We start from the raw sequence: 12,447 nt of genomic DNA, 5'->3' as shown, positions 1-12,447 counted from the left end.
TGTTTCTTCATGACCATGCAGAAAAGAGGTCAGCTCTATTCCACCGTAATTAAAGAGTTAAATGATTTCACTGAATGGTTTTAAGGGGGTATGAGTAGGTGGGAAACATCATTAAGCTCTTTGCTTCTGAAAACACTGGTATGTGAATTGACATTCCCTCAAAATGCAAAGCAAATAAGAACTAATAAAATTGCTCTTGGCACTTCTCCCATTGAAAATGTGTAAGAATATTGCTACTGATCACTTTTTATATACATGTATATCTATGTAATCCTCAATTCAGAGGCTCTGTTTTTCTTGTATAAATGATCATGGCTATAGCCTATAGTTATCCTTATTATATTTATTTTAGCCTTCATTTTGTGGGTACAAGAAATCAACAGATATATGCATTCATAGTCACACTTCCTACATTAACCTCCAACTCAAATCTAGGGACAAAGTGAAAGCTACCAGAAAATTAGAGGTTGGTTTTTTTGTTGTTTTGTTTACATGAACTAGTTATCAAAACTAAAAACTGTCCACAGTATTAAAGTGCCTTCTCACCCCACCCCCAGTTTTACTGAAATATAATTGACATATAACATTTGGTGTACAACATGATGATTTGATATATATATAAACAGCAAAATAAATTACCACAATAAGTTTAGTTAACATTCATCAACTCACATAGCTACAAATAAAGTGCCCTCTAAAACCACTCTGCCATTGATGCTATACATACATATGTCTATATCCCTATTTAAACCTTCAGAGGCAGACGTGTTTCAGAATTCAGATTTTTTCTTTTTTAATTTAGAAAGGTAATATTGTGCATACCACACATACTTGAAATATCCAGGGCAGCGCCCTATAATCAAATACATTAATGTTTCTGCAGCAAACTATATGAGTCTCCCAGTATACTCAAAGAACTTAAATAGGGTCACTTTGGTTCAGATCTGATTTTGCCGATAAATGAGTTACCAAAAAAAGTTTGGTTTTCAGAATGGATACTGTGGAATTGTAATAATTCTCTCACAGAATTTATTGTGCACAAATACAGTAAAATCTGGGGGAGTAAGACTCTGGGGAAGTCTTTTTAAAAAGGTTAAGGGAAATGATCCGATGCTACTTGGTTCATATCAAACTCAAAGAACACCCAACCACGCAAAAGCAGGAGGTTTTCCATTAAAATTTTTTCTTGTGTTGTTTTATAATCTGTAAATGACTACCTTTAATAGTCTACAATGGGATTTTGGTCATGAATCATCAGCTACCCATAGCCTACATGTATTTAAAATTTTCCTTATTTGATTCATTATAAAATTTTAGGTGAAAACCTGTTTACAGGAATACTTCTAAAAAACAAATACCAGGCAGCTTGAGGGAAGAGGGTGTTTGGTATTTTGTGGGTTGCACAGTGACCCTGCTTGGAGTGGATGGTCCCGTGAGACCGTTTATGCTCTACAGAACAACGTGGCTCAGCTATGAGCATCCAATCAGTCTACAGTGACAGGGAGGCTGAGCTGAGAGCTAGATCAGTTCCTGGGTGTCAGGGGCTTTTTAATTTCTTTCTCAATTAAAAGCCAGACACAGGTGAAAGGTTCAGGGTTTTAAGCAGTCAGATCCTGTGCCAGTTATCTATTGATCTATTTACTGAGCTCAAAATCACTCCTTAGGTGGTCTGTGAAAATGGACTGGACTGTAAGCATGTTCTCATATAGTGAACACACCGGAAAACTTTGCCAGTAGAGGACAGCGGAGAGACACTGCAGGAGGAAGCGCTTCTCTTCCCTGGTTTTGGAGTGTAGTGGGCAAGGTGCAGTGTTTTGTGTGTTCTTGCTCCTTCTGCATGGCTGATCACTGGTGTGGATATGTGAGGACATCTGGTGGCCCACTTCCCCGGCCACACGCCCAGAGTGGGCAGCCTCAGTGACTGGACCCTCCTAATGCGGATACGGCACACTCATATCTCCCAGCCACCTGGCGCCCTGACAACTTGTGTGCCTGCTCACCAGCCACAGCTCACTTGCACCTGGGAGGTTTGTCTTCTGCTTGCCTGGTGACTGAGGATCAGCCCTGGCCCAGGCAATGCACTGACCTCCACCATCCAGTGAGCTGCCACCACACTTTCTTCATTGAGATATGAACCTCAGCCTTGGGAAGTGGGTCCCCTTCCAAGTTTGTCCTTCCTAGGGTACCCTTTAGAGTTTTCTTCATGTCTTTATAGTTTCCTATTATAGTTTAATAATTCTTCTTATTACATTCCTCTATTTAAATTACTGTGTGGTTTAATCTGTCTCCTGATTGGACCTATCCTGAAAGGCAGAGGGTTTTAAGCCGTCATATCAAATCCCTAGCAGCTTGGCTACTTTATTTGCTGTTGATGGAAAATGTTCAATCTCAAAGAAAACACAAATTCTTTAAGGAATGGAAACCAGCATCTTGGGCTATTTTCTTGCTTTGATTATGGTAAACTTTCACTTGGGAAGTGAAAATAAATTACATGTTTTCCCCTCTTCTAGTAGACATGAAAGACCGATACACATAGTTTATTTTTCCTTCACCACAATTCCACCAACTTGTGGGTGTTCTATGTCTATTCTTTTTTCCAGTTCTGCTTTCTCAAGATTGGTTTAAATGCCATACACATTTTAATAATGCAGTTACTTAACAGAAACAAGACAATTCTTTTTAACTGAGTCAAGAAATAAAACGTAGTTTTCTTCTTTAAGCATGTTTTTAAAACTTTAAATAATTTGGAAAATTATTTTTCCTTTGATACTCAAAGTGATGAGTGTGTGATACGTTTCCACATTTAAGACATGCCTCAGCATGGCATATGGGGCTCTTCATCATTTGGCCCTTTCCTGCCTCATTTCTTACCACCACATATACAGTCAAATCATCTGCTTAAAATTCATTTACTGAACATGAAATATTTTCACAGGTCCCTGTGCCTCTGCACACCCCTTCCCTCTGCCCAGAATGTCTCTTCCCCTTGCAGTACCTGGCTAAGTTCCACTTTTTCCTTAGGCAATGGTTCCTTTGGAAAGCATTCCCTGAATACTTCTTATCGTCACTAGAGTCCCTTTCAAATGCTTCCACAGTACCCCACCTCTATTTCCATCACACTAATTATTCCTCTCACTAAAACTATTGCAATTCAATTATAATTATCTATTCATGTATCTCTCTGCTCTTCCCTGCTAACCATCACCTGCTGGAGAGCGATGACTATATTTTTAATCTCAGAATTTCTAGCACTTGGTACGGGACCTACGACATAGTGAGTGATCAATAAATGTGTACTAAGAAATTAATATGTTAACATCTAAGACATGTAAAATGAAATAAAACTATTGGACATTATACTTGCCTATGTTATACAATAAGACATACTGCCAAAAATTTGCCTAGCGGTGGCACAGGCACAGACTCTGAGATGGCCTGGCCTCCGCTGTCTCATCCCCCGGTCTCGGCCCCTGTCCACCAGCATCACTGTGGAGAATAAGGTCAGCCCCGTGGGGACAGTCCAGCAGTCTGGGGCTGGAGCTGAGGTTGGGGGCACAGGACCCATGTTGCAGGCTGAGGAGATGGCTGAGTGACACAGAGCAGGTCCAGCGCTGGCTGGTGGTGCAATGCCCCATGAAAAGGCAATGATTATTGGGGTTTACATATTGCGAAGCACTGCCAGTGGAGGTGTGAGGATGGTGGTGTACAGCACACCTCTGGTGAACATCCTGATGCAGCTGAAAGATTATACATTTACTAACCCAAGGCAGTGACTGGTTACTAACTGAGCCAGGCTGGCTTTGAGGGCTTGGACCTATGCATAATTCAGCTTATCTTCCTAGTTCACAAAGATATCACAAAAGGCAGAATACAGATTCAAATGAACATAAAAAAAATCACCCTCGATGGTGGCTGAAAAGTGAGCTACATTTTGCTTTAATCAGATTGACAAAGATTAAAAAGAAAATCACAGCAAAGCTGTGGAGAAAAGGGTATTCTCATACATTGCCTTATAAAGGCAGCATAAATTGCTAGAGCTTTGTACCTGGCAAATCTATCAAAAGCTTTAAAAATATACAGATCACCTGACCCAGCAACTCTAGTAATTTATCACATAAATATACAAAAACATATGTACATGGACGCTTATGTATAAAGTGTCATTTATAACAATAAACTATAATACCCTAAGTAACTAACAAAAGGGTTAGATTTATGGCCAGTTATATAATGAAATATACTGAAGCTATTAAAAGTATATCTATATTATCAACACGGAAAACCAAAGTGTGTTTGGCAGCAGCAGGAAGCAGCTAAGTACTAAAAACCTGCTGAAACTCCACTGCTGGGTATATGCCCAAAAGAACTGAAAGCAGAGTGCTGAAGATATATTTGTACATCTATGTTTATAGTACCATTATTCGCAGTAGGCAAAAGGTGGAAACTATCCAGGCATCCATCAATGGATGAATGGATAAACAAAATGTGGTATATACGTACAATGGAAAGTTATTCAGCCTTAAAAAAAAGGGAGGAAATCCTGACATATGCTACAACGTGGATGAACCTTAAGAACATTATGCTAAGTGAAATAAGCCAGTCAAAGAAAAACAAATATTGTATAATTCCACTTACATGAGGTATCTAAAGTAGTCAATTCATAGAAACAAATGAAGAATGGTGGTTGTCAGGAAGGGGCTAAGAGGAGTGCAAAATGCAGAGTTATTGTTTAATGGGTATAGAGTTTCAGCTTTGCAAGATGAAAAAAGCTCTGGAGATTGGTTGTACAACAATGTGAATATACTTAATGCTACTGAACTTTTCACTAAGCAATAGTTAAGATGGTAAATTTATGGGGTTTTTTTCTTACCACAATTTTTAAAACTTGCTGAATATAATCTACATGGAAATAATCTGTGGGAAGTGGAATCCCCCCAAAATGGATCTATGAGAATAAATAATCTGAATCTGACTTGAAAAGGATTTATTTGATATGAGATGACTTTTTAAGAAAGTATACATATGTTTCAAAGTCAAATAGGCTTGCAAAATAGGCAATGAACTATATATTCATTGAGAATTGTTTTCTAAATTAAAAGGTCTTGTTTAATTCATAATTTTAAATAAAATATAGCTTCCTATAAATATATATATCTATACATTCATAAAAATATAATTTTCTAACACTCATGAGGATATGTGAAAAGTAGTATCTTATTGTTTCAATGAAGGTTAAAACAAAAACAAAGTATTTATGCACATACAATGTACTTAAATTATTTAATGTAGGTTAAATATAATTGGTAATTGATGGTAAAAGAGAAAAAAGATATGGATTATTTTCCTATTTTACATTACTAATAGTTACATTAATATGCCTAGCAGTTGTTACATTCTGTAATAACTGTCACAATCAATCTGTTCATTTTAATTTTAGTTCAGTGATCTTTTTTAAACATTTCTATTTACGGCAGTGTTGTAGACTAGGACTCCAAAACTAATCTACAAATGGTAAATAAAATAGTCATATAACATCCAATACATGACTATGAATTTGCCAAAAAAAAATAAGGGAAGTTGGGGCTTCCCTGGTGGCACAGTGGTTAAGAATCTGCCTGCCAATGCAGGGGACACAGGTTCGAGCCCTGGTCTGGGAAGATCCCACATGTTGTGTAGCAACTAAGCCTGTGCGCCACAACTACTGAGCCTGCGTTCTAGAGCCCGTGAGCCACAACTACTGAATCCCGTGTGCCTAGAGCCTGTGCTCCGCAACAAGAGAAGCCACCACAATGAGAAGCCCATGCACCGCAACGAAGAGTAGCCCCCGCTCGCCGCAACTACAGAAAGCCCGTGCGTAGCAATGAAGACCCAATGCAGTTAAAAATAAATAAATAAAATAAATAAATTTTAAAAAATAAAAATAGGAGAATTCCGGGTAAGTAAGACGCGGAGATCATCTTCCTCCCCACGGATACACCAGAAATACAGCTACACGTGGAACAACTCCTACAGAACACCTACTGAACGCTGGCAGAAGACCTCAGACCTCCCAAAAGGCAAGAAACTCCCCACATACCTGGGTAGGGCAAAGCGGAGAGATTCCCGCACAGAGGATCGGTGCCGAGCGGCACTCACCAGCCCGAGAGGCTTGTCTGCTCGCCCGCCGGGGCGGGCGGCGCTGGAAGCTGAGGCTCGGGCTTCGGTCAGAGCGCAGGGAGAGGACTGGGGCTGGCGGCGAGAACTCAGCCTGAAGGGGGCTAATGTGCCACAGCTAGCCGGGAGGGAGTCCGGGAAAACGCTGGAGCTGCCGAAGAGGCAAGAGACATTTTCTTCCCTCTTGGTTTCCTGGTGCGCGAGGAGAGGGGATTAAGAGCGCTGCTTAAAGGGGCTCCACAGACGGGCGCGAGTCGCGGCTGAAAGCACGGAGCCCAGAGACGGGCGTGGGACGCTGGGGCTGCTGCTGCCGCCACCAAGAAGCCTGTGTGCGAGCGCAGGTCACTGTCCACACCGCCCTTCCGGGAGCCTGTGCGGCCCGCCACTGCCGGGGTCCCGGGATCCAGGGACGGCTTCCCTGGGAGAACGCACGGCGCGCCTCGGGCTGGTGCAACGTCACGCTGACCTCTGCCGCTGCAGGCTCGCCCCGCACTCCGTGCCCCTCCCTCCCGCCCGGCCTGAGTGAGCCAGAGTCCCCGAAGAGGCAGATCCTTTAACCCTGTCCTGTCTGAGCGAAGAACAGATGCCCTCCGGCGACCTACACGCAGAGGCGGGGCCAAATCCAAACCTGAGACCCAGGAGCTGTGAGAACAAAGAAGAGAAAGGGAAACCTCTCCCAGCAGCCTCAGAAGCAGCGGATTAAAGCTCCACAATCAACTTGATGTACCCTGCATCTGTGGAATACATGAATAGACAACAAATCATCCCAAATTGAGGAGCCAGGAGTCAGTGCTGTGCCTCTGAGGTGGGAGAGCCAACTTCAGGACACTGGTCCACAAGAGACCTCCCAGCTCCACATAATATCAAACGGCGAAAATCTTCCAGAGATCTCCATCTCAACACCAGCACCCAGCTTCACTCAACGACCAGCAAGCTACAGTGCTGGACACCCTATGCCAAACAACTAGCAAGACAGGAACACAACGCCACCCATTAGCAGAGAGGCGGCCTAAAATCATAAAAAGTCCGCAGACACCCCAAAACACACCACCAGACGTGGACCTGCCCACCAGAAAGACAAGATCCAGCCTCATCCACCAGAACACAGGCACTAATCCCCTCCACCAGGAAGCCTACACAACCCACTAAACCAACCTTAGCCACTGGGGACAGACACCAAAAACAACGGGAACTACGAACCTGCAGCCTGCAAAAAGGAGACCCCAAACACAGTAACATAAGCAAAATGAGAAGACAGAAAAACACACAGCAGGAGAAGGAGCAAGATAAAAACCCACCAGACCTAACAAATGAAGAGGTAATAGGCAGTCTACCTGAAAAAGAATTCAGAATAATGATGGTAAAGATGATCCAAGATTCTATTTCGAAGATCCAAAATCTTGGAAATAGAATAGACAAAATGCAAGAAACAGTTAACAAGGACCTAGAAGAACTAAAGATGAATCAAGCATCGATTAAAAACACAATAAATGAAATGAAAAATACTCTAGATGGGATCAATAGCAGAATAACTGAGGCAGAAGAACGGATAAGTGAGGTGGAAGATAAAATAGTGGAAATAACTGATGCAGAGCAAAATAAAGAAAAAAGAATGAAAAGAACAGAGGACAGTCTCAGAGACCTCTGGGACAACATTAAACGCACCAACATTCGAATTATAGGGGTTCCAGAAGAAGAAGAGAAAAAGAAAGGGACTGAGAAAATATTTGAAGAGATTATAGTTGAAAACTTCCCTAATATGGGAAAGGAAATAGTTAATCAAGTCCAGGAGGCACAGAGAGTCCCATATAGAATAAATCCAAGTAGAAATACGCCAAGACACATATTAATCAAACTGTCAAAAATTAAACACAAAGAAATCATATTAAAAGCAGCAAGGCAAAAACAACAAATAACACACAAGGGAATCCCCATCAGGATAACAGCTGATCTCTCAGCAGAAACTCTACAAGCCAGAAGGGAGTGGCAGGACATAATTAAAGTGATGAAGGAGAAAAACCTGCAACCAAGATTACTCTACCCAGCAAGGATCTCATTCAGATTTGATGGAGAAATTAAAACGTTTACAGACAAGCAAAAGCTGAGAGAGTTCAGCACCACCAAACCAGCTTTACAACAAATGCTAAAGGAACTTCTCTAGGCAAGAAACACAACAGAAGGAAAAGACCTACAATAACGAACCCAAAACAATTAAGAAAATGGGAATAGGAACATACATATCAATAATTACCTTAAATGTAAATGGACTAAATGCTCCCACCAAAAGACACAGATTGGCTGAATGGATACAAAAACAAGACCCATATATATGCTGTCTACAAGAGACCCACTTCAGACCTAGAGACACATACAGACTGAAAGTAAGGGGATGGAAAAAGATATTCCATGCAAATGGAAACCAAAAGAAAGCTGGAGTAGCAATTCTCATATCAGACAAAATAGAGTTTAAAATAAAGACTACTAGAAGAGGGAGCCGGAGGAAGATGGCGGAAGAGTAAGACGCGGAGATCACCTTCCTCCCCACAGATACATCAGAAATTCATCTACACGTGGAACAACTCCAACAGAATACCTACTGAACGCTGACAGAAGACCTCAGACCCCCCAAAAGGCAAGAAACTCCCCACATACCTGGGTAGGTCAAAAGAAAAAAAGAATAAACAGAGACAATAGGATATGGACGGGACCTGCACCAGTGGGAGGGAGCCGTGAAGGAGGGAAGGTTTCTACACACTACAAGCCCCTTCGAGGGCGGAGACTGCAGGTGGCGGAGGGGGAAAGCTTCGGAGTAGCGGAGGAGAGCACAGCAACAGGGGTGTGGAGGGCAAAGCAGAGAGATTTTGGCACAGAGGATCGGTGCCCTCAGGCACACACCAGCCCGAGAGACTTGTCTGCTCGGCCGCCAGAGCGGGCGGGGCTGGGAGCTGAGGCTCGGGTATCGGCTTTCAGTCGGAGCGCAGGGAGAGGACTGGGGCTGGCGGCAGGAAGAGACCCTGAAGGGGTTAGTGCTAGCCCGGAGGGAGTCCGGGGAAAGGGTCTGGAGCTACCGGAGAGGCAAGAGACTTTTTTCCCTTTTGTTGCCTGGTGCGCGAGGAGAGGGCATTCCCCTCCCTCCCCTCTGCCTGAGTGAGCCAGAGCCCCCGAATCAGCGGCTCCTTTAAACCCGTCCTGTCTGAGCGAAGAACGGACGTCCTCCGGCGACCTACGCGCAGAGGCGGGGCCAGGTCCAAGGCTGAGACCCAGGAGCTGTGAGAGCAGAGACAGGGAAATCTCTCTGTGCAGCCTCCGAGGCAGCGGATTAAAGCTCCACGGTCCATTTGATGTGCCCTGCGTCTGTGGAGTGCATGAATGGACAGCGAATCATCCCAAATTGAGGAAGTGGACCTTGAGGACAAGATTTAAGACTTTCCCCCCCTTTTTTTTCCTCTTTTTACAACGAATTATCTCAAATTAAGGAGGTGGACTTAGCAAGATTTCAGACTTTTCGCCCTTTTCCTCTTTTTACAACGAATTATCCCAAATCGAGGAGGTGGACTTGGAGAGCAAGATTTTTTATTTTTCCCCCTGCTCTCTTTTTGTGAATGTGTATGTGTAATCTTCTGTGTAAGATTCTCTCTGTATAGCTTTGCTTCCACCATATGTCCCAGGGTTCTTTCGGTCCGTGTTTTTTTTCAATAATTACTTTTTAATTTTAATAACGCTACTATATTTCATACTTTATTCTATTTTACTTTACCTGCTCTTTCTTTTTTTCCTCTCTTCCCTTCCTCCCTCCCTCCCTCCGCTCCTCCTTTCCTTCTTTCTTTTTCTTTCCTCCATCCCTCCCTCCCTCCCACCCTTCTTCTTTCCACTTTCTTTTTCTTTCCTTCCTCCCTCCCTCCTGTCTTTCTTTCTTTCTTTCCTTCCTCCCTCCCTCCTTCTCTTCTTCCATTCACTCTTCCTTTTGCTTTCATTCCACCCTCCCTCCCTCCTTTCTTTCCTTTCTTTCCATCCTTCCTCCCTCCCTCCTTTCTTTCTTTCTTCCTTCCTTCCTTCCTTACTTCCCTTCTTCCTTTCTTTCAATCTCTCTTTCTTTCTTCTACTAATTAGTTCTTTCTACTTTTTCTCACTGTTATTCTGAGCCGGGTGGATGAAAGGCTCTTGGTGCTGCAGCCAGGAGTTAGTGCTGTGCCTCTGAAGTGGGAGAGCCAACTTCAGGACACGGGTCCACAAGAGACCTCCCAGCTCCACATAATATCAAGCAGCGAAAATCTCCCAGGGATCTCCATCTCAACACCAGCACCCAGATTCAGTCAACGACCAGCAAGCTACAGTGCTGGTCACCCTATGCCAAGCAACTAGCAAGGCAGGAACACAACCCCACCCATTAGCAGAGAGGATACCTAAAAACATAATAAGGCCACAGGCACCCCAAAACACACCACCAGACGTGGACCTGTCCACCAGAAAGACAAGATCGAGCTTCAACCACCAGAACACAGGCATTAGTCCCCCCCACCAGGAAGCCTACACAACCTACTGAAACAACCTTAGCCACGGGGGACAGACACCAAAAACAACGGGAACTACGAATCTGCAGCCTGCAAAAAGGAGACCCCAAACACAGTAACATAAGCAAAATGAGAAAGCAGAAAAACACACAGCAGGTGAAGGAGCAAGATAAAAACCTACCAGACCTAACAAATGAAGAGGTAATAGGCAGTCTACCTGAAAAAGAATTCAGAATAATGATAGTAAAGCTGATCCAAGATTCAATTTCCCAGATCCAAAATCTTGGAAATAGAATAGACAATATGCAAGAAACAGTTAACAAGGACCTAGAAGAACTAAAGATGAATCAAGCATCGATTAAAAACACAATAAATGAAATGAAAAATACTGTAGATGGGATCAATAGCAGAATAACTGAGGCAGAAGAGCGGATAAGTGAGGTGGAAGATAAAATAGTGGAAATAACTGATGCAGAGAAAAATAAAGAAAAAAGAATGAAAAGAACAGAGGACAGTCTCAGAGACCTCTGGGACAACATTAAACGCACCAACATTCGAATTATAGGGGTTCCAGAAGAAGAAGAGAAAAAGAAAGGGACTGAGAAAATATTTGAAGAGATTATAGTTGAAAACTTCCCTAATATGGGAAAGGAAATAGTTAATCAAGTCCAGGAGGCACAGAGAGTCCCATACAGAATAAATCCAAGAAGAAATACGCCAAGACACATATTAATCAAACTGTCAAAAATTAAACACAAAGAAATCATATTAAAAGCAGCAAGGGAAAAACAACAAATAACACACAAGGGAATCCCCATCAGGTTAACAGCTGATCTCTCAGCAGAAACTCTACAAGCCAGAAGGGAGTGGCAGGACATAATTAAAGTGATGAAGGAGAGGAACCTGCAACCAAGATTACTCTACCCAGCAAGGATCTCATTCAGATTTGATGGAGAAATTAAAACGTTTACAGACAAGCAAAAGCTGAGAGAGTTCAGCACCACCAAACCAGCTTTACAACAAATGCTAAAGGAACTTCTCTAGGCAAGAAACACAACAGAAGGACTATACCTACAATAACGAACCCAAAGCCATTAAGGAAATGGGAATAGGAACATACATATCAATAATTACCTTAAATGTAAATGGACTAAATGCTCCCACCAAAAGACACAGAGTGGCTGAATGGATACAAAAACAAGACCCATATATATGCTGTCTACAAGAGACCCACTTCAGACCTAGAGACACATACAGATTGAAAGTAAGGGGATGGAAAAAGATATTCCATGCAAATGGAAATCAAAAGAAAGCTGGAGTAGCAATTCTTATATCAGACAAAATAGACTTTAAAATAAAGACTATTAGAAGAGACAAAGAAGGACACTACATAACGATAAAGGGATCGATCCAAGAAGAAGATATAACAATTGTAAATATTTATGCACCAAACATAGGAGCACCTCAATACATAAGGCAAATACTAACAGCCATAAAAGGGGAAATCGACAGTAACACAATCATAGTAGGGGACTTTAACACCCCACTTTCACCAATGGACAGATCATCCAAAATGAAAATAAATAAGGAAACACAAGCTTTAAATGATACATTAAACAAGATGGACTTAATTGATATTTATAGGACATTCCACCCAAAAACAACAGAATACACATTTTTCTCAAGTGCTCATGGAACATTCTCCAGGATAGATCATATCTTGGGTCACAAATCAAGCCTTGGTAAATTTAAGAAAATTGAAATTGTATCAAGTATCTTTTCC

At 42.3% G+C, this 12,447-nt stretch overlaps 1 protein-coding gene across 2 annotated transcripts in view; it reads right to left on the bottom strand.

The window, feature by feature from the left end:
* DENND5B (DENN domain containing 5B) overlaps positions 1-12,447 on the bottom strand; it is a gene marked incomplete at both ends in the record, with an annotated part of 215,274 nt that overhangs the window by 65,248 nt on the left and 137,579 nt on the right. The window lies entirely within an intron of this gene.

The sequence above is a fragment of the Hyperoodon ampullatus genome (assembly GCF_949752795.1).
Source record: "Hyperoodon ampullatus genome assembly, chromosome: 11".
Lineage (NCBI taxonomy): Eukaryota > Metazoa > Chordata > Mammalia > Artiodactyla > Ziphiidae > Hyperoodon > Hyperoodon ampullatus.
Note: the sequence above shows the minus strand (reverse complement) of the source record. Positions and strands in the feature narration are given on the sequence as shown.